This window comes from Monodon monoceros, unplaced genomic scaffold, assembly GCF_005190385.1.
Source record: "Monodon monoceros isolate NGI ecotype Baffin Bay Population unplaced genomic scaffold, NGI_Narwhal_1 Super_Scaffold_6, whole genome shotgun sequence".
Taxonomy (NCBI): domain Eukaryota; kingdom Metazoa; phylum Chordata; class Mammalia; order Artiodactyla; family Monodontidae; genus Monodon; species Monodon monoceros.
The window spans coordinates 76,209,512-76,230,513 of record NW_021703783.1 but is presented as its reverse complement, the minus strand read 5'-3'; the positions used below and the strand labels follow the sequence as shown (position 1 = coordinate 76,230,513).

The 21,002-nt window shown below is 37.1% G+C and overlaps 1 protein-coding gene across 1 annotated transcript in view; it reads left to right on the top strand.

The window, feature by feature from the left end:
• The first annotated feature begins 4,629 nt into the window (after positions 1–4,629).
• CDK17 (cyclin dependent kinase 17) overlaps positions 4,630–21,002 on the top strand; it is a 97,805-nt gene continuing 81,432 nt past the window's right edge. Inside the window, exon 1 of the mRNA XM_029205091.1 lies at positions 4,630–5,109. The gene's annotated coding sequence lies outside the window, so the exon portion shown is untranslated. The remainder of the gene's footprint in view (positions 5,110–21,002) is intronic.

Sequence of the window (21,002 nt, the reverse complement as noted above, 5' to 3'; positions counted from 1 at the left end):
GCTTCATTTCTCAGGAAGCTCAAATATTAACAGCCCATCCCTGCTTTTTTTTTTTTCAGTAGTCAGACCATCAATTTAGTTAAGAGCAGGTAATATCACAAGGTTTAAGAAAGAAAGAAAGAGGGAGAGAGAGAGAGAGAAAGAAAGGGAGGGAAGGAGAGAGGGAGAGAGGGAGGGAGAGACAGAGAGAAGAAGGAAGGATGGAAGGAAGGAAGGAAAAAAGAAAGAAAGAAAGGCTATTTAATCCCTTCTTAGTCTCTTAATAGAGCCTTGTGTGGAGCCTTACTGGAATCCTGGAGACTAACACGCTGGAGACCAAAAAAACTAAGCAATTTTGTCAACAACTAAAGAACAACTTCATTTTAAAACGAAATGTTTGAAAACTATGTCTTCCTTAGCTGCCAAGACTGAGTTTGGTTTCTGGATTTATTTCCCTTGTAAGGACACCTGACCTCACTTTTCTGAAAACTTTTTATAATGTTGCCTGTACTGTACCAAATATTTTGGATGCTATCTACCAACCCTCTACGGTTAAATGCAGTATTTCAAACACTGAAAATTTGAAAATGTAGATGTAGACAGGGAAGGCATTTCCCTCCCCCAATTTGTAACTTGTATGTATTCTGATAATGATTGTAAATAGATCTGACTCTGTAAACTAACCCTTTATAGTTAACTTTTAAAGTGATGGGCTACAACTGTATCACTGTGCATTGGTATCAAGCTGTTCTGCAAATGTTGGAATGGTACAAAATATTTATAAAAAATAAATGTTGGGGTGAGGCTAGCTGTTTTGCTTTCAAAGCAGGTTCAAAAGATCCTTTGAAAATACACTTTTCTCACCTGTAGCTTCACTTTTACCAAATGTAAAATTATTTTGCACAAATGATATTAGGGGAAGATAGTTGATTGCTACCCTTAGCTGATTTGCTTCACTCCTGTTGCAAAAAAATAGATTTACTGCATGGTTTGGCCTAGCAAAATAGAGAAGTGTGTAGACAAAAAGCTTTTTACCAATTTGGTAAGTTAACTAATTTCTTTGAGAATTTTTTTACAATTATTAATAATTGGAAATGGTCCAAAAATTCATACATGTATAAAATTGTTTTGTAGATAGGTAAAGCTATGTATTGATGTTGTGCAGAGTAGTGGTTTTCAAACTTTCTTGTGCAGTGGAATCCTAGAGGACTTGTTAAAACTGCTTGCTGGGCTCCATCCCAGAGTTTCTGATTCAGCTGGTATCAGGTGGGGCCTGAGAATTTTTATTTCTAGGAAATCCCCAGGTGATATTGCTGCTGCTGGTTTAGGGACCATCGTTTGAGAACCACTGATGTTGAGCAACTGAAAACCAGCTTAAGTGTCTTTTTTCCATATCTTATCTGGTCATGTTTCACATTTGTTTCCCAGGCTATGTCACTCTCAGAGTGTGAATCACAGCAAAGATTTTCCAGCTCCATCTCCTACTCTCTCTGTCCAAAGTTCAATGACCTTCAGATTCTCCCCTTCAGGGGCCCTCTTTCCTGAGGCTGAAGAGTAAATGCCTCAGGCTTCAAGAGAGCAGTTTCCCAAACTGTGCTTATCTGCAATCCTGTGTCCCTCAGTATTTTCATATATGTCCTGTAATTAAAGCTATGTAACATTTTGGGATACACTGGTTTAACTGGAAAGAAAGTTACTTTTAATCTCGGAACTTCTCAGAGCTTTTAATATGTAAATGTGTATTGTGAATTTCCAAAAGAGATCAAGTAGTTAGATTGATCTTGAGATCCTTCTCAACCCTTTCCCCCCACCAAGTTCTACGGAGTATCTATTAAGCACAGTTTGGGAAATGCTCTAAGTAATTTTGTAATTTAACTTTATTTTACCAGGTTAAAAAAAGTCTATATTGCAACCTAAGAAAAAGTCCAACATGCCAAAAATATGATGTGTGAATTTTAAATCAATTTTGAAAAGGAATTAAATAAATGCACTCACCCATTATTTTGACTGAATGTGACTTTTTTTTGCAATAAGAACAGATAAAAAGAGATCTACCCTCTTAAATTCTTCAGGTTTCAGTACAGTATCGTTAACTATAGGCACAATGTTGTACAGCAGATCTCTAGAACTTTTTCATCTTGTGTAACTGAAACCTTATACCCATTGAAGAGCAACTCCCCATTTCCCCCACCCTCTAGCCTCTGGCAATCATCCTTCTACTTTCTGCTTCTGAATTTGACTATTTGTCATACTTCATATAAATGGTATCCCTATTTGGTACGACTATTTGTCATACTTCATATAAATGGAATCATGAATATTTGTCCTGTGATTGGCTAATTTCACTTAGTGTAACATTCTCCTGATTCATCCATGTGGTAGTATCATTTCCTTCTTTTTTAATGGCTGAATAATATTCAGCCATTAAAATAATAATTGTGGTATGTAAATACCACAATTTCTTTTTTCATGTGATCTTTTCTTGATTGAATCATTTACCAAGTTGATACAAAGAAAGAACCCTTTCAGCCTCTGCTGATAATCAAGCCTTTCCTGACCTCACCACCTATCCTGTCCCTCCCCACCTATCCTGTCCCTCCCCTCAATTTCTTTTCCATTACTGTTTCATTTTCTTCATTAGATTTCTCATGATTATGAGTTATCTTATGAATTCCTTAAGTGAGTTACATGTTTATTGCTTTTTTCTACCACTAGCAAACAGTTCCATGAGGGCTATACCTTGTCGGTCTTGCCCAATTCTGTATCTTCAGTGCCTAGAACGATGCTTGGCACATCAGGAGCACTCAGTAAATATTTTTTTGATGGAAAGAATAAATAGATCGATACAATCATCATCTAAGTTCTAATTATGAAGTCTTTATTATTGTAATAAAAGATGTAGGAAGAGGAAAAGGTGCTCTTTAGCAGCTTCAGATGAGGCAATTAGAACAATCTTTTGATTTCCAATGGAGTATTTCCAATATAATGATAGAAGGGGGAATTATTAATGTGAAACTCAGGATGCTATTTTGTAAACTCACTTTTATTATGATTTTTAACATTTACTAAGGGTCCAAAAAAATACATACAATTATCTTTTAAAATAAGACAAGTATGTGAAAAATACTTGGCATATAAGTAGCTCCTATAAAAATATCAACTTTTCTGTCTTTCCAACTTTAAAAGATCTCTGAATGATGCTACTTCTTGCCATATTACAAAGTGCTTTGAATTGGACAAATCTAAAAAGCATCAATTACAGTGTTTTTTGTTTTTTATTTTAAAGGAGAGCTTGTTATATATTTGTGTTCTTGTATGATAAGCAAGTGTTAAATATGTGTAGAGCATAAATATTCCTAACTTACGGATTCTGGTAATTTTAGAGGTATGGGAGAAGTCTGATTGATTGTATGATTGTTGAATATTACAGTAGATACATTCAATTTTGTGCAAGAAAATAAGAGAAGTCATCAGGTATTATTTATAGGAGGAAAGGATTCACCCAGGAATCCAAGAAGATAATTGTCAGAAGTCCTTAGGACATAATGTGATTTGAAATTACATAAAAAATGTATTGTCTATTTCCAGGTATTACAATGGAAAAATATGCATATCTCACTTCACCAGGCCTTTTATGTGGTTTTAATTTTTTTTTCTTTCTTGTTTAGGTTGTCTTCATCCGGTCTCCATTCTCTTTTTTTTTGGTCCTCGCATTATCTCCCTCTAGGGGTTTATGTTTGTGTTTACTTTATGCTTTTATCCTTTTTAGTGGAAAAAAGTGGGTCAGTATTACTTCAGTTTGTCTTCACTTTCACTCCACTGTTCATTCCTGAACTAGCCTTTAGCCTCTGGGATAGAAGAAAGTAAAAACATTGACAGAAACTGGGCCAACCTCTCGGGCGGCCCCCCTCCTCCAAGAAAACAAAACCTAACCAACTCTGCAACAGAAGTTCCTTTCTGTTCTCATAGCACCTTCTATTTCCCTTCACATAAAGCTCAGATTTTTATTACAATTGCTTATGGAGTATTTTTCATCCCAGGGAGACTCTCCGTCCTCTGAGGACTTAGTATATTGTCAAGAACATAATATAAAGAAGTTTGTGGTTTAAATGAATAAATGCCTGTGTGAGTGAATACTGCCCTGGTACCCACCCAGCCACCCACAATAAAGGAGAAAACTTGCAGCAATCAAGCTCAAGTGTGGGCCCTTTGACATCAACTTTCTAGAGAACCAGTAGAGAGCTGCGGCAATGGTATCTAAATTACATAATTACTTGGATAATTTAAGCAACAGTTTTTGTTTTGTCGGGGGGTGGAAGATGAAGGGGCTGAACTGTTCAGATAATTTCTTCCCCAGTCGCCGTAGACAGGCACTGCCTAACCTTCTCACCCTTGCGGGGGTCTCTTCACCTCTCCCACCGCCCTCCAGCCACTCCAGAAGCCGGGCACGGGAGACTAAGGCCCTACATCTCGGGGTGGGGGTTTCCCGGGGATACCCCGCCCCGCCCTCTAGGCCCCGCCCCTTCCCCGCCCCCGCCGCCGCCGGCAGGGGTCGCGCTGCCTGCGGCGAGCTGCTCAAGAGGGGGTGGGGGAAGCTGCCGCGGCCGGTCGCCTTTCTCTGCCGCCGCTGGTTGGATCATTTCAATAAAAGTGTTTTTTCTCGCTCGCTCGCTCTCCCCGGGGGAACAGGCGGAGGCGTCAGTCCGCAGCCGCCGAGTGAAAAAGCGACGCATACGCAGCGAGCGTCTCCTCAGCTTCGCACGGCCCGGCCCCAGAGAAGAAGGAGCCCGTGTCCGGCCGGGCCGCCGCAACCGGGCGTCGGCGCCTCACTCCCGCTGCGGCTCCTCCAAGGGGATTAGTGGGCCGCCTGCGCGGCTCGGCAGCCCGGGAGCCATGTTGTCCGGGGGGCTTGACAACGCGTGAGGGACCCGCGGCCCCTCCCGGAGGCTCGGACCGTCGGCGTGAGCTGGAAGGCTGCTACGGCGGCGGAGGCCTGCGCCTCGGAGGCGCCTTGGGTCTGTCCGTCGCTGGGACCCGGACCTGCATCCGGTCGCCGCGGGCGTCGCAGGAGCCGCTTTCCTTGTGCGCCTCGCCTCGCCAGCTCTCGGGACGCGGTCCCCGCACTTGTTGGTGAGTTGGCGGCTGGCGGCCGCTCGGGGCTTTCCCTGCTGCCCCGCCGACCCTGGGCTGAGAGCGGCCGGAGGGTGCTTGGGACTGGGGGCCGGGGCGGGCGGCTCAGGCCCGGCCGGGAGGTTGAGGAGGACGGCGCGGCGCAGGGGCTCGCTTGTTTGTCGCCCCTCGGGTCCACTTCGGACCCCGGTCGCCCGAGCATTTCCGGGCGTGGGGTGGGGTGTGTGTCTGACGCTTGGGCTCCTTCGCGAGAGGCGCCTCCAGCCGCCGCCGCAGCCGCCTCCGCGCTTGCTGCCGCTTTGGTCTCCGGGGGAGGCCGGTCTCCCCGCGAGGCCGAGGAGGGGAGGAGGCAGAAAGTCCCCCGAGACACAAAGGTCCCCTCGGCGGGGGTGGAGCTGCGAGGGCGGGCTGCGCAACTCCGAGGGGAAGGAAGGGGCGCAGGTCCGCCAGAGGTGGGAGAGGAAGCGGCGGTGGCCACCGCGTTTCCAGCTCCTTGGAGACGCCGGGGGTGTGCGTGGGTGGGGAGCGGGAGGAGGAGGGGCCCTCGCGTGAGGAGCCGGCCGAGACAAAGATCAGGGCAGCCTCCCGCTGGCGAGTCACACCCCTGAGTGTGGGTCAGAGCAGAGGTGGAGGGAATGTGGGAAACCCAAAGAACCGATGGGGAGGGGCACATGGGGCGGGGGGGGGGCTGCCAAGTATTGTCGTCTCCGTCACAGTGGCTTTTCTCAGCGTTTTTGTGCCTGATGGTTTTGCTCCGCAGTTCAGCTGGATAGCTCCAGATTCGCTCCCTCCCATCACCCCCTCCCTGCCACACTGACTCTCCTGTGGTTTTCCCCTCGTTCTCCCCGTACCTCTCACCACTCCTTTTTGGGTAAGCAGTATTTTGCCTTCAGCTTGGGGAACGTTTGCTAATGACAGGATGTCTGAGCTTGTTCTGACCCTGAACTGCCTTGAACTCCTCTCTCTTCCTCCCACCCTTTCCTTTCTGGGATCTTATAATGTCACATGGCCATTAACAATTAGCTTTTCTTCTGCAAAAATGGCAAAAGCACTTAGCTGAAATCCCTGGCGCTCCTTCTTTATATTAATATGTCCACCAGAGACACGTCGTTGGTCATGGATTATCAGCTCTTATTAACCAAATTAACTTTTTAGATAAAAAAGTGGCAAATTTTGTTTTGAGTTTTGACTATTCCTAGGGTCAGCAAAGTGTATCCCTGGCAGCCGCTAGACCTTCTGTCACTTATCAGGAAATGCTTGACTTAGACAATTCTTTCCTCCAACTTTGCTGATTCTTTCTCGAGGCTTTGTTGAAGGATTTCTTTTAAAAGGCGCTTGCGTATAGAGTAACAAATCTGAGTTACTGTATTTTAGACTTAGTTTTTTGACTATTGGACAGAGGAAAATGAATGGGATTTAAGATCTTTGATGCCTTGAGTAAAGGAAAGCCTTCCTTGAAGCTGGAAATAAGGTTCAGCCACATTTTAAGAAAAAAATTTGCTAGCATTAATATTATTGATTTTGTTCAGTTCTTTTATGAGATTAAGTAGTTGGTTTATTTAATGTTGAGATGTTGCTTTGTTGATGAAGTCATTTCAGTCTTTGTAATCCTAGCACCTGCATACTTCCATAAACAACGGGTTGGAACAAAAGAAAAAAATGTGGCTATATTTAAGGAATATTCTTTTTTTTGTCTTTATGAGCGAGATTGTTGGAATTAAAAGTGATGACCTTTTTGGTAAGTTATCTCATAGATCAGGAGCACTAAAAGTTTGAGTGCTGGGCTTCAAAGAAAATAACTTGGTCATTGAATTTAAGCTGTTTTAAAATTACTGTGCAAATATAATTTATTATTGATTTTTTAACAGCGAAAATAAAAACATATTGGAATATGAGTGGAGAGAAAAGTAAAGCCTGTTTGATGTTTGGGACATTACTGTTGATGTCATTGTAAGAACAGTCATGTCTTGCTGCTTATTGCCATTAAAATGTTGACACTATAAAAATTGTGAAAGGGATTTCAGTTTAGGGACCAGTCTCTGAATTGAGGGACTCCCTCAATTCTTTGTGAAATTAACAGGTCATACCATAAATAATCGATGTTTTATTTATTTATTGAAAGGTCATATTGAGGATACACTGATTTTTTTTTCCACTACATATTAATTAGTGTCTAATTAGATACCTGAAGTTTTATTCTCACTAGAAGGAAACCTACCAAAAAGTTAACAAAGATTTCTGGGTGGTGAGACTTATGGATGAATAAAAATACATTTCTTTATTTTTCAAAATTTCACATTACTTTTACAATCAGTAAAAAGAGTATGTGAAGAATTAAAGTCTTGTTTAAAAGAAAAAAAAGAATTAAAGTCTTGTTAATATCCTAATTTGCCTGTTACTTAAAGAAGCTTTATAAAATGTGTAATTTATTCTCATCCTCGGATTCAGGCCCATTAAAGTCACTTTTAGTGTGAGGTATTTGAAATAGTGCAGCTTGTGAAATGTACTCTGGTTACCTGAAGGAAAAAAGAGATACATAGTAAGGAAAGATGAAATTAGAATAATTAATTCTAATTAATTAATTAATTCAGTGTATGGTAGCGATCCAGTGTGGTAGCTTTGTACACCAGCAATCTTGTTCTAATAAGTCATTGGTTTTACTAAAATAGAAAAATTAAATTTTATCTTTTCTGTAGTACAAAATAGCTGTGTTGAATAAGATTTTAAAGTATATAAATGTTGATATATTTAGCTTTCAATTACTTGTTTAGTCCTACGATTATGGTGGAAAGAGATGGCATATAAAATAATTTACTCTATCAAGGCTTTTGTTTTTTCCCTTATTTTCAGTAATATTTTTCTCCTTTTCCTTTATTGGTGAAATAGTACTAACTAAAAAACTGCAAATATTTTATTGTGAACAATGGAACTATAATGGCTTCTGAGATGGATATTCAAAAGTGAAAATGATGATCCTTAATATAAAAAAATTTTCTATGAACACAAAATTTTTGCGGTGGTATTTTCTTTGTTATTGTCTAATAATACTGAATATTTATAGGGCATTACATTTTGAATCTTTATTACTGTTCTCTAGTCTTAATAAAAATAATAGCATCATGTCATGGCATTCATTTATATAGCTTTTATACTTCCACGATGTGTAATTACAATGAATGTATTGCTGTATTGTAGAAGAGAGACATTATATGTTAAATAGAGTACTTTATCTATTTCAAAAGTTGCCCCCTTTCATACATGTGAAGGAAAAATAGTTTTGAGTTCTTTGAATTTTGAATGTGTAATTTTTGCTTAAACTTTTAAATAGAAAAATTATTTTAAATGCATTTTGTAAACTGATTGTGGCATTTTGCATTTGAAATGATGAAGATAAACAGTAGGTTTATGGCATTTTTATATGTACTTCATATAGTATTTGTCAGGTAAAAAACTGCCTACAATAGAAAACCTGGTATAACTTGTGTTCAGCCTACAGTGTTGGCAATTTCTTTGACTGGTGATGAGAGGACCTATTAGACTGACTTTTTAAAAAAATGTCTATGAGCCAAAAAGTCTTACTGTCACCAGTGAATTCTTTGTCATTATTTTGCTCCCAGGCTTTTTTTTTTTTTTTTAACTTTTTATTTTGTATTGGAGTATAGCCAATTAACAATATTGTGATAGTTTCAGGTGCACAGCAAAGGGACTCAGCCATATATATACATGTATCCATTCTCCCCCAGACTCCGCTCCCATCCTGGCTGCCACATAACACTGAGCAGAGTTCCCTGTGCTATACAGTAGGTCCTTCTTGGTTATCCTTTTTAAATATAGCAGTGTGTACATGTCAATCCTAGACTCCCTAACTAACTGTCCCTTCCCGTTGTCAGTTACTTTGATATCTCAAAATATTTGACCTGAAAAGAGGAATTGCCAAGGACCAGAAAAATGTATTGAATGTACTTGAGTGTCGCTTACCTTTCCTAGCCTGTTTTCCTCTCTCTTTTGGCCAGCTTGGAAAATCAGTAGACGTCTATGCATAAATCTAACAGGCAGGGTGCCTACTATAAATAACGTTATGTTCTGCAGTAACATATAATATTGAATATGGTATTTAAGGAGTAGATTTATAAATCCATGACATTCTGCAGTAACATGATATTGAATACTGTATTTAAGGAGGTAGATTTATAAATCCATGACATATCGGGGTAAGCGAAAATTGTCTTTATTTTGATTTTTTTAATGTGTTAAAATTAGTTCACATTATTTGAGCATGTGTCATAAAAGGGAAGATAGCGCCAGCTACATACTGTGTAGATTGCTTCAGTATTGGGGAAAAATTTGCCTTAAGGTAGATAAAATCTATGTCTATATTTATACAGGTATAAGTACTTACTGGTTTTTTGGTTTGGTATTGCATATTTTAATTAACTAAAGTGTAATTTTGATCTTTGAAGTTGCACACTTCATATGTGGCTATGTACCACTGAAAAATGGAAATACCAGACCAAATTGTACATTTTTGTCATTTTTTATATTAAAAACTGATCCTTATATAAATTGCATATTAGCATTGTTATTATCTCTTATTCAGATTTAAAAAACAGAACATGTTATTGACTTGATCTAAGAGTAGTCCATTAAAGTGAAAAACAGTGAAAGAAGGTTTGCTTTCTTTCGTTTGTGGTAAGAGTTTAAAAGGTTAACAAAATCTCTTTTTAATAGCACATTTAAAAAAATAAATTTATTTTATTTTATTTTATTTTTGACTGCGTTGGGTCCTGCGTTGGGTCCTCGCTGAGCACGGGCTTTCTCTAGTTTCAGCGAGCGGGGGTCACCCCTCGCCACAGTGCACTGGCCTCTCATTGCGGTGGCCTCTCTTGCGGAGCACGGGCTCAGTAGTTGTGGCTCGCGGGCTCTAGAGCACAGGACCAGCAGTTGTGGCGCACGGGCCTAATCGCTCCGCGGCATGTGGGATCCTCCCGGACCAGGGCTGGAACTCGTGTCCCTTGCATTGGCAGGCGGATTCCCAACTACTGTGCCACCAGGGAAGCCCTAATAGCACATTCTTGTTAGTGTAAATACTTTCAAGAATACTCTAAATTTTGTATGCATATTTGTAAACAATGGGAAGAGGACCCAAGAATAATTTTTCTTTCACTATATTCGTTACTAACTCACTTTGGTCTTATCATATATTTAATCCTGCTATTTTTACAGTTGATGGTTAATATTTGTTACTAGTGTGTGTTAATGTTAAATGATATAAACAAAAGTTGGTTAAAATTGGTATTAATACTTGTGAAAAATTATCAGGTAACAACACTGAAGCTCTTACTCCAAATTTAGAGGCATTATCCTTTAAATTAATTAATACATATTTTTAAGTATTTTATAAAATAAACTTTTGAAGTATAATATACTTCCAGGTTTTAATATTTTAATTACTGATTTGTATTGCTATTTCTGGTGAGAAGGAAGCTTTTTGTTGATTTTTGAAGTAAGTTTTGGATTCCTTAAGCAGACATTAGTCCCTTGAGCCCATCTTACTGAATTATTTTTAAGAAATGATTTTTTTACCTATGGCTTTATTATACTTAATAAATATGATTTTTCAGTTAATTCAGAGATGTAATCAGTAAGTACTTTTAAAGCATTTGTCATGTCCTCAGCATTGTGTTAGTCATTGTACGTTATAAAAATATACTTTAATGGGTAGAAATAATGGCAACATTGGTTGTCTGGAATGTTCTGTCCTTGGCCCCTCTTCTCATGTTTTACATGATCCTTGGGCATTCTCATCTGTATTTAGTGCTTTGTTCTTATCACCTATATGCTGATGATCTCCATATCTTTATTTCTAATCCAGACCTCTTTTTCTTAGTTCTTTTCTAGCTGTCTCCCAGATACTATTGCCTCTTGGCACTCCCTTACCAGAGCTGAACTCTTTTATTACCCCCCACCTCTATTCCCAGCCACAGTGAATGCGCCACCATCAGCCTAGTCACTTAAGCCAAAACCTTTGGTAGCTTCTTATGTTTTTCTGTTATGCTCTTCTCCCTCTAGTCCAGTCAGTCACACCCAATCTTGTTAATTTTATTTCCTAAACATCTTTTAGATTTATCTTTTTCTGTTGCCACTTTCACATGTCAGGATTTTGGAATGCCTCATCTGAATTACTACTTCCAATTTTACCCTATTTTAATCTAACAGTTATTCATTCTTTATATATGTCTTTTTTTTTAAAGTATAGCTGATTTACAATATTGTGTTAGTTTCAGGTGTACAGTGTAGTGATTCAATTATATATATACTTTTTAAGATTCTTTTCCATTATAGGTTATTACAAGATATTGAATATAGTTCCCTGTGCTATACAGTAAATCCTTGTTGTTTATCTCTTTTATATATAGTAGTGTGTATCTGTTAATCCCATACTCCTAATTTATCTACCCCCCCTTTCCTCTTTGGTAACCATAAGTTTGTTTTTTATGTCTGAATCTGCTTCTGTTTTATAAATAAATTGATTTGTATTATTTTTTAGATTCCACACATGAGTACTACAAAAGAATATTGGTCTTTTCTCTGACTGACTTCACTCAGTGTGATAATCTCTAGGTCCACCCATGTTGCCGCAAATGGCAATATTTCATTCTTTCTTTATGGTTGAGTAATATTCCATTGTATATATATACCACATCTTCTTTATTCATTCATCTGTTGATGGTTTGTGTCTGTCTTTTTATCCCTCTGTTCTTTTTTCCTTCCATCCATCCATCCATCCATCTGTGCATCCATGTCTGAAGTGCATGTCTCCTCTATACCATCACTGTGGTCAGTGCTAGAATACAAAGATGAGGAAACTGGTGTGTTGATATTACAGTGCTGTGACAGTTGGAGAGAAATTCTCATTTTTGAGGACAAATGTCACTTCCTCTGAAGTCTTCTTTGATCCATTCTGGCAGAGTTATGGTGATTCTGCTATAGCATTTATGTCTACTATAGTACTTAATACATTGTATTGTATTGTAATTAATTATTTACAAATCATCTACCCTTTTGTCTGGCTTTGTGCTACAGAGGGGCCATGCTTTTTAAATTTTGGTATTTCCCCCATATTATGTATTATTTAATTGAGTGAGTGAAGTGATGGAATTAGGAGAAACAACACTGAATTAGTAAGTTAGGGTCAGATTAGTTATGACCTAGAAAGGGTCAAGAATTAATTTTGATATAGTAGAAAATAAAAAGCCATTAAAAGTTTTGAGTGTTGGTGCTACATGTAGGCTGTGTTTGTATGAGAGTAATTTGGATGCAGTTGGTAGGCCAATTTGGAGGGGCAATAATTTGGTATCACTGGGCCTTTTTAACTACACGTGAGCTGTACTAACTTGTTAGTGAAAATGGAGAGAAAAGGGCTGTAATCTTCAAAGATTGTTATCTTTTAGACAAATTAGAATCTAAAATTACAATATATGTAAATAAAATATCTATTTCTAAAGGTCTAAAAACATTGGTCAATATCAAGAGTAAGATTTGGATAAAATTTCATCCTTAATGAAATCCACCTGTTTAACTGTATAGTACTAGACTTAAATTCATTAAAATAAAATACAGAATTGCACTCCAGAACTGCATTTAATGTCATTCCTGTTACCCTGATAATTATGTATACAGTTGACCAGGAGATGTTTTCATTGGAATTACTGTAATTAAATAAAAACTGCTTTATGGTCTACTTTTAAAATTAAAGACATTTTATTTAGGTTTTTAATCAGTAAAACTGAGTTTTAAATTATGTCTCTGATATAGTAAGTGTGTGATTAAAAACTAGATTCATTTGAGAAATCAGATTTATTTGAGAAATCAGATAATAATGCTTCCCCAAGTAATAACTGATAACTATGTGATCTTGAGCTAGTTACTTAAACTCTTAAGGGTCAGTTTCTTCTATAAAATTGGGAATGACAGAACCTACTTCATAGGGCTGTAGAAATTAAATGATATGTATAAAGCACTTTGCAAAGTACCTTGCACCTAGTGAGCACTCACAGTTAGCAGTTATTTTTATCACTCTGTATTATAGCGGGAAAAACTTGGTTATGGTACTAGAATTGTTTTGCAGATCCATTCCTTCAGGTTGATGAATGTCTAAATAAGTGGTTCACAAGGACAATTGAATCAAAATCATCTCTGGCTTTTTAAACCATACATACCTCCTGGATTTTCTAATATGCCTCTCCCACCAAATTTGAGAATCAGTGTGTTAGTGAGTTAGTGCTACTAATGGGTGTATGTTGTACCCTTTAGGTATATTGGCAGGAAGGGAATAGTATAGACTAGTGGACTAAATAATTTAGGATATTCATTGTTGTTTCTTATCTAATGATCATTAGGGATAGAACTGTCGTAATCTTCCTTATGAACACATTGATAAGCTTTTCCTTAGGGCCAGCCAAATTTTTCGTGTAACCATTTGCTCTGTTTCCCTTCTTCACGCGTGTGCTATACCATTTCTTTGACATCTTAACAGTCTAGGCAATATTTGCTTTCCTTCTTAATGACTTTTGTATGTGACTCAGCTTTTCTGAAGTCAAAATAGAATAACAGGTAATAATACAACTTATCCATCAAGAGAAGAAACTGGTTTGGTTTTTCCCTTTGTCATAAAATCTGCTTAGATGTTTACTGTTTATTATTATGTTTTTGTTTATTATCTTATGTTCTTATAGGTCAGTGGCCTTAACCTGAGCTTCAGAAGCACTCTTGTTGATTTAAAAAAAGAAAGCCTGTGTGAGAGAGAGAGAGAGTGTGTGTGTGTGTAAAATCTCAAGCTCTGTCCCAGAGCAACTGAATTGGATACTCTGGGTTTGGGTTTTTTTAAAACGTTCCAAGTAATTCTTGAGTTTTAGAGTCATTGTTCTAGGATTTAAATTTAAAGTAAAGGCAAAATGATTAAAACTTTCATCATTCCATCTTATTTTTTCTCCCTTTCTATTCTATTTTGGATTTGCTAGTTTAATCATGTTTGGGGGGAAGTTTTCTTAAGTTGATGTATAAAAGTCTTCTGTTCCACTTATTTACTTTTCCCTTTAATGAATGTTTTTGTCTTGCTTTTTTAGTTTGTTTTGTTAAAAGGTAAACTGAGGCACATTAAAATTTTCAACTTTATTTGAGCATACATTGATTTGAATCAGGCAGAGCCAAGCCAAAGGTGGTTAGGAGTGCTCCACCAACAGGAGCTAGGGTGGAGGTTTTCATAGAGAAGGCGTGGAAGCGAAGTAAGGAAGTTATTTGATTGGCTATAGCTTAAGCGGTTACCTTATTTAGGAAAGCCTAGTTGGTTGGTTGTGATTGCTGGTTCTTAAGTATCATTTCTTCAGATTCAAGTGTATTGAATGTAGCTTAGGTTTTGGTTTGTTTACTGCCACCTCAGTCTAATGCCCTTCTTGTTTAATTACTTTAGTTTCTTATCAGTGTCTTAATGATCTCAATTATTATGTTTTAAAAATTACCTTTCAAATATAAGAACATAAAATAATGTAGAAAATAGACCATAATCTAAATTTCCAGTGTGTCTTTTTGCAAATGTACGTAAATGTATTTTATTTTGGAGGTTTTTCCATATCTAAAGATCTTCCTTTATTTTTAATAGTTGTAGTACTTCTGTTGGATATATGATCACTCAGTCCTGTGTGGATCTTTGGGTTGTTGCCTATTCTTTTGCTATTACTTTGCCAAATGAACAACATATACATATAACATTTGCATAAGCAAATGCGTGATTTAGATTCCAAGAACAAGGATTTCCCTAAAATTCATATGTTGAAACCTAATCCCCAGTGTAGTGGTATTTGGAGGTGGGACCTTTGGGAGATGCTTAGGCCATGAAGGTGGAGCCCTCATGAATAGACCTAAGAGAGATCCCTTTCCCCTTCTGCTGTGTGAGGACACAGTGAGAAGGCAGTCTGTGAACTAGAAAGTGGGCTCTCACCAAGTACTGAATCTGCAGTGGCCTTGATCTTGGACTTCCCAGCCTATAGAACTGTGAGAAATAAATTTCTGTCGTTTATAAGCCACCTAGTCTAAGGTATTTTGTTATAGCAGGCCCAACAGACTGAGAGAGTTAACTTCAGCAATCATAAATTACGTCAATAGTATGATGTGATGAGAATAGCACTTCACCTCTATGGTCTTCCTCCCCCAAAATTATAACCCCAGTCTAATCATGAGAAAAACATCAGACAAATCTCAGTTGAGGGATATTCTACAAAACAGCTGAACAGTACTCTTCAAAACTGTCAAGGTCATCTAAAACAGGGAAAGTCTGAGAAACTCACAGCCAAAAGGAGCCTGAGAAGATGATTATACTGTAATGTGGTATACTCCATGGGATCCTGGAACAGAAAAAGGACATTAGATAAAAACTAATGAAATCTAAAGGAATGACTTTAAATATATCAGTTTTCGGTCAATAATTGTGACAAATGTACCATACTAATAAAAGATCTTAATAGCAGAAACTAGGTGTGTGGTGTAGGGAAACTGTACTGTCTTTGAAATTTTTCTGTAAATCTAAAACTATTATAAAATAAAACATTTATTTAAAAAAAAAGATAGGTGCTTCTGTAATTCTGCTAGTTATAGCCAAATTACCTTTTTTTACTACTACCTGAATGTATGAGAGGCTTGTTTTCTTATAGCCTCACCAGCTGAATGTGTTGTCAAACTTCTGGAATTTTGTCGGTTTGATAGATGAGAACTGGTGTAACTCAGACTATTGTGTTTCTCTCATTATGAATGACATTGAGTATTTTTTTTTATATGTTTAATGGGCATTTTACTTATTTTCCCTTTCTGTGAACTCTCATGTTCTTTATTTTTCTATTTGGTTGCTGGCCTTTTTTTCTCGATTTCAGGATTTCTCTATAGGGAGATGAGCCCTTTATTTGTGATATGGGTTGCAAATATATGTTTAGATTCTTTGATATTTTTTCACACAAGTTTTTTCCTTTTTTATATGGTAATTTTTTTAATGTTTCTGGATTTTGAAATGTAGTTGGAAAAGTCTTCACCACTCCAAGATTATAAAGGAATTCATCGAAATTTTCTTCCAGTACTTGTGGTTTCCTTTTTTACACTTAGATCTTAAAATTTGAATTCTTCAGTTCCTCCCAATCATTGAGGCATTTTAAATGCTTAACCTTTTCTTTCAAATTACTCCTGTGTAAGCATGCCTGTGGTCTTATACGTACCTTAAATGATTTATAGTAGAAGAAATGTTTATACATTTACTTTTGGTGGATATGAAGTTTCAACTTTCTAGAAAATGTATTAAGCATTTCATTGTATCTTAATTCGAAATCATAGTTTAAAAATAATTTTAAAGTAGTGAAGACTCCTTTAAAGTTTGTTTTCACTGTTATACTCTAGTATATTTAGCAGTATTTTTTCTTCTAGATTATTAGCATTGTGGATTATTCATATATTAATTTATTTTTTTCCCCATCCTGTTTCTCCTAAGATTACGGTTTAGATTATTAAACCCCTCTGATTTATCTTCCATCTTCCTTAGAACTCCTCACTGGTTTTATGGCCCCTTTGATATTAGTAATCTCTTTATTTGGTATTATTTAGAAATTTAATTAGTAGGCCAGTTAGCTGTTTTAACTCATTAAGCAGCTGGAAGCAATAGTGTCAGCAGATGTTGCCTAACGTAGGGTGCTGATTTCTTACAACATTTTATAAAGGTTTCATAGTTTCCTTGCACTACTTGTGATGAACTATTATTGGTGAACTGAATCTTAAGACATTTGAGAAACTATCTGATAGTGCTGTGGAATGTTGGCTCCTAGAAAATACTACCCAAAATAACATGGTGAGTTTATTGCTTATTGTAGTAAAGGAGAACACCACCTTTCCTGAGTTGGTAGGATCTGCTGGGGGAAGAGGAGGGGCACGTGTATGGGTGAAAAGAAGAGCAAAGTTAGGAGGGAGAGTGAAGTTGGGATATTTACTGAGGATTTGGAATCTTTAATGCAGGTATTTCAGTGCAGGAGCTTGATTAGAATTAGTAGGGATCACGTAATAGTTTAGGATTGATAGACGTAGCAAAGCAAGGGTTTTAAGGTGAGATTTTTTCAGAGTTTTGGAAAGTGAACAATCATTTGCTGCTATTTATTGAAAAGTTGAATAGTCTGATGTTGGTTTATATGGGGTTTTGGGGAAGTTCCTGGAATGAACAATGAAGTTATTTGCAATTCTTATCTGCCTGGGCAAGAGTTTCCTGGAATAGTGAAGTCTTGTTGAAGACAGCTGAATAGTGATGCTAATGTAGACTGTAAACTCTGGGTGCAGATGGTTTTAGTTCTCAGTGCCCATTCAGAACCACAATAAGTTTGAAAATGTATTTATAAAAAGTCTAATTCTCAGGCCCATCTACAAAGACAATACATTCTGTTGGTGAGGGGTTTGACATTGAAATTTTTTCCCCTGAGGAATGGAGCCTAACTTTGACAATTAATAGTCTGAGACACCCAAGTAGGTAGTTGGATATATGTTTCTGCAGCTCAGAAAAAAGAGAAAAGTATCAGACATGGAAATTTGGGAGTTACTCTTTAGATTGAACTTGTGTGCCTAGGTGACTTTGCCTTAGGAGGAAGCATAGTAAGAAGAAAACTACTTGGGCCTTAATAGTGCTTAATGGCTATAGTGTGTGTGTGTGTGTGTGTGTGTGTGTGTGTGTGTGTGAGTGTGAGAGAGAGAGAGAGAGAGAGGGGGAGAGGAGAGGAGGAGGAGGGAGGGAGGGAATACATTCTTCCTACAGAGGAGTGGCCAGAGAGGTAGAAAAAAAACCAGGATATTGTTTTGTGATCTCTGGAGGTGTGGCTGTAAAGTGGGGGGTCAGTACACAAAAGCTTTCTGTGCCTAAATGGAGGAAGATCTATTGGCCCCAGTGATGAATTTTCACTCAACAGTTCTGTGAATGTACGAAATATAGACTGTTCACAGAACTATTTGTTCTGTCATGATATTCTTCACATAAGAATTGCCTAGTGGGCAATTCTGTTTGCAGGGTAGGTATTTGAAATTAAGAATATTTTCTTAGAAGTAATTTTACCGTCTTGCTCCCACATCACCCCATATAAGTTACTTAATCTCTCATTTTGACTGTGATTGAGGAAGGGAGGTCATTGGTGTGTAGCCTGCAATTTTGTATACAGTACGTATATTTGCTGTTCATAATTTGGGAGGAAGTTACATTTGTTGAATGCCTACTATGTGCTAGACACAATATATATACAATCTAATCTATATCTCACATTCTTTTGAGGTAGTTGTTAATTCCCTTCTTCAAAGAGGAAACTAAGGTTGGCTTTTTCAGTGTTCTACTTCTCACTCTCCCCAGTGTCTGTATGAAGGAAAAAGGATTTGAACCTGTGTTAGGCTTACTCTCACTTTCTACTACACCAAGTGGACTTCCTGTATACTATACACCCTTCATCAACCAGTGCCAAACATGTATGTAATTAACATTTTACCACAGGTATGAATTAAATGTAGGAATATTTTACCGCTCAGCTTTTGAGATCAAGACTGAATGAATAGGTAGTAAACAATAACAAAGCAAAGCAGAGAGGATCGAGGCCCTTATTATACTCAAGCTTTGATTAACTAGAATCCATTTAATTCCACTTAAGGGAGATACTCAGGTATTGTCAGAATTCCAGTTAATTTCAGGTATTACTGTTTAAAAATATTTTTCTGTATCCTCATAGGTAACCTTTCTTTGAACCTTTTTTTTTCATTTTTCTTAAAAGGTACATTTTACTCTCTTCTTTCTTCCGTTGTGTTAATCTAATTTAGTGCTTTGCTTTTCTTATTTCTAGTATGCAAAGATTTCCTAAATAAGTAGAATTAGTAGAATAAAAAATGCTAGAGATAAATACGAAAACTTTTGGAAAATACCAAAGTTGTAGCTGTGGAGTTTAGTCAGGTACAAATTGTCTTCTTAATCTTTTGATTGAAATCTACACCCTGGCCTCTACTATAGATCTTATAAAGTCAATTAAGTGTACTTGTGAATTGGCTTGTTATGCTCCCTCCCTCTTAGGATTGGTATGTGAGCAGTTTCTAATTTTCCATTTAGCAAGTAATGTGGTGTAGAGGGTTAAGTTTTTGGTTTTTTGTTTGTTTTGTTTTTCTCCAGAATCGCAAGAAGGCTTTTCTGAAGGTGATGATAGTTTTAAAAATTTGAGGTCAACTGATATATGATTCAGCCTTTAGGAAGATCTCTTTTGAGGGTGTTTCCTATATCATCAAAACTAACTGACCACTTTTTAGAGTTTTTTTTCCCCCCTTAAACAGCCCTTCCTTCCCCAAAGAAAAACTTTACCAGAAGGTCGAAGAATGCTGGCATTTTTAATACCACTGTTGCTGAGGAAAGTTGGCCACTATCCAGTAGAATCTGTCTTATGAAAGCTTTAATAAAGTGTTAGTTTTTTTAAAATGTGAAATATTATTGTGTCACAAGTTACAGAATGACAGAATAGCACATTCAGTTATGTAGTTCAGATGTTTATTGGAGAGAAAGGCTAGAAAGTTGCCTACACACTTTGTTTTTTTAAACATCAAAAACAAGTTCATATTTATCTTATGCCAAGTATGCTAAGAACATTCTGAGTGAAACCTACATGGATATTTAGAAAGTAGGAGATTTTGTGAAATTTGTACTTTGACAACATACAAAGACTACATAATTTTTTATTTGGTAATTGAAAAATATGTTGTGTGATTTATTATTTTTGAAGGAAATTGAAGTTTTATTCTTACAGTAGCCATAAGAATGTGACCTTTTAAATATCTAAACGTATATTTTACATAATTCTTCTCCTAAAATGCTTTTAAAATTTCCTGCTGTTGGAGTTAGGAGGTGGTTGAAAGAGTGAATGATTAGCTGAGCCTTACAGGATGTCTTTACATTAGTGAGGTCATTATGTGTCACCATGTGGTGAAGTCTGACCTTTTCAGTTTTATGGGTTGACATTCCTTCAGTTTATTTTAAGGTGATGTGGTATTACAGAATCTTTTATGTAATTTAGGTATAAAATATAGTGTTAATTTAGAAATGTATAGTGAAGTAATCTGGATTGATACAAGTTTTTTTTTTTTTTGATATGAGTGTTGTGATGAGGGTAAGGAGGAACACAAAGATTTTTTAAAATGTTTCTGTTGTTAAGCAATTTGTAATATGGTGAAACTCAGGAACTTTCCATTTACATAGCCCACTTATCCTGGTGAGTAAATCAGTTTAGAAGACCAGATTTTAGATCTGAGGATTGGTTGAGCATAGCTTTTTAGATCAGTGGCTTTTCAACCTTTTTGGTCTCAGGTCAAAAAATGCTTTAATTTTTACATTAATTTTAATATCTGCTTACTTAAAAATAACAAGCATTAAAAATTAACAAATGTTTTAAAATGAAAAATAACTTAAAAAAATATGGTGAGAAGGGTAGCATTGTTTTATATATTTGCAAATCTCTTTAATGTCTATCTCAATAGAAGACAGCTGGCTTCTCACAACTTTTGTGTTTCACTCTGTTGCAGTATTCTGTGAAATGTAGTCTGGAAAACTCTATACTCGTGAGAGAAAAGTAAAAAAGGCAATTAAGTTTTTAGTATTATAAAAATAATTTTGACCTGAGGAACCCCCCACCCCCACCTTTAAAGATTCCACAGACTATACTTGGAGAACCTCTGCTTTAGAGCAAAATGGAATTGGATCCTAATCCTGCCCTTGATCATCCTCTCTCAATTGGATATTCTTAGGGGCTATGTCTATTAAGCTGTAGTAACTCACTGAATTCTATTTCTCAAATCTATTCCTGGCT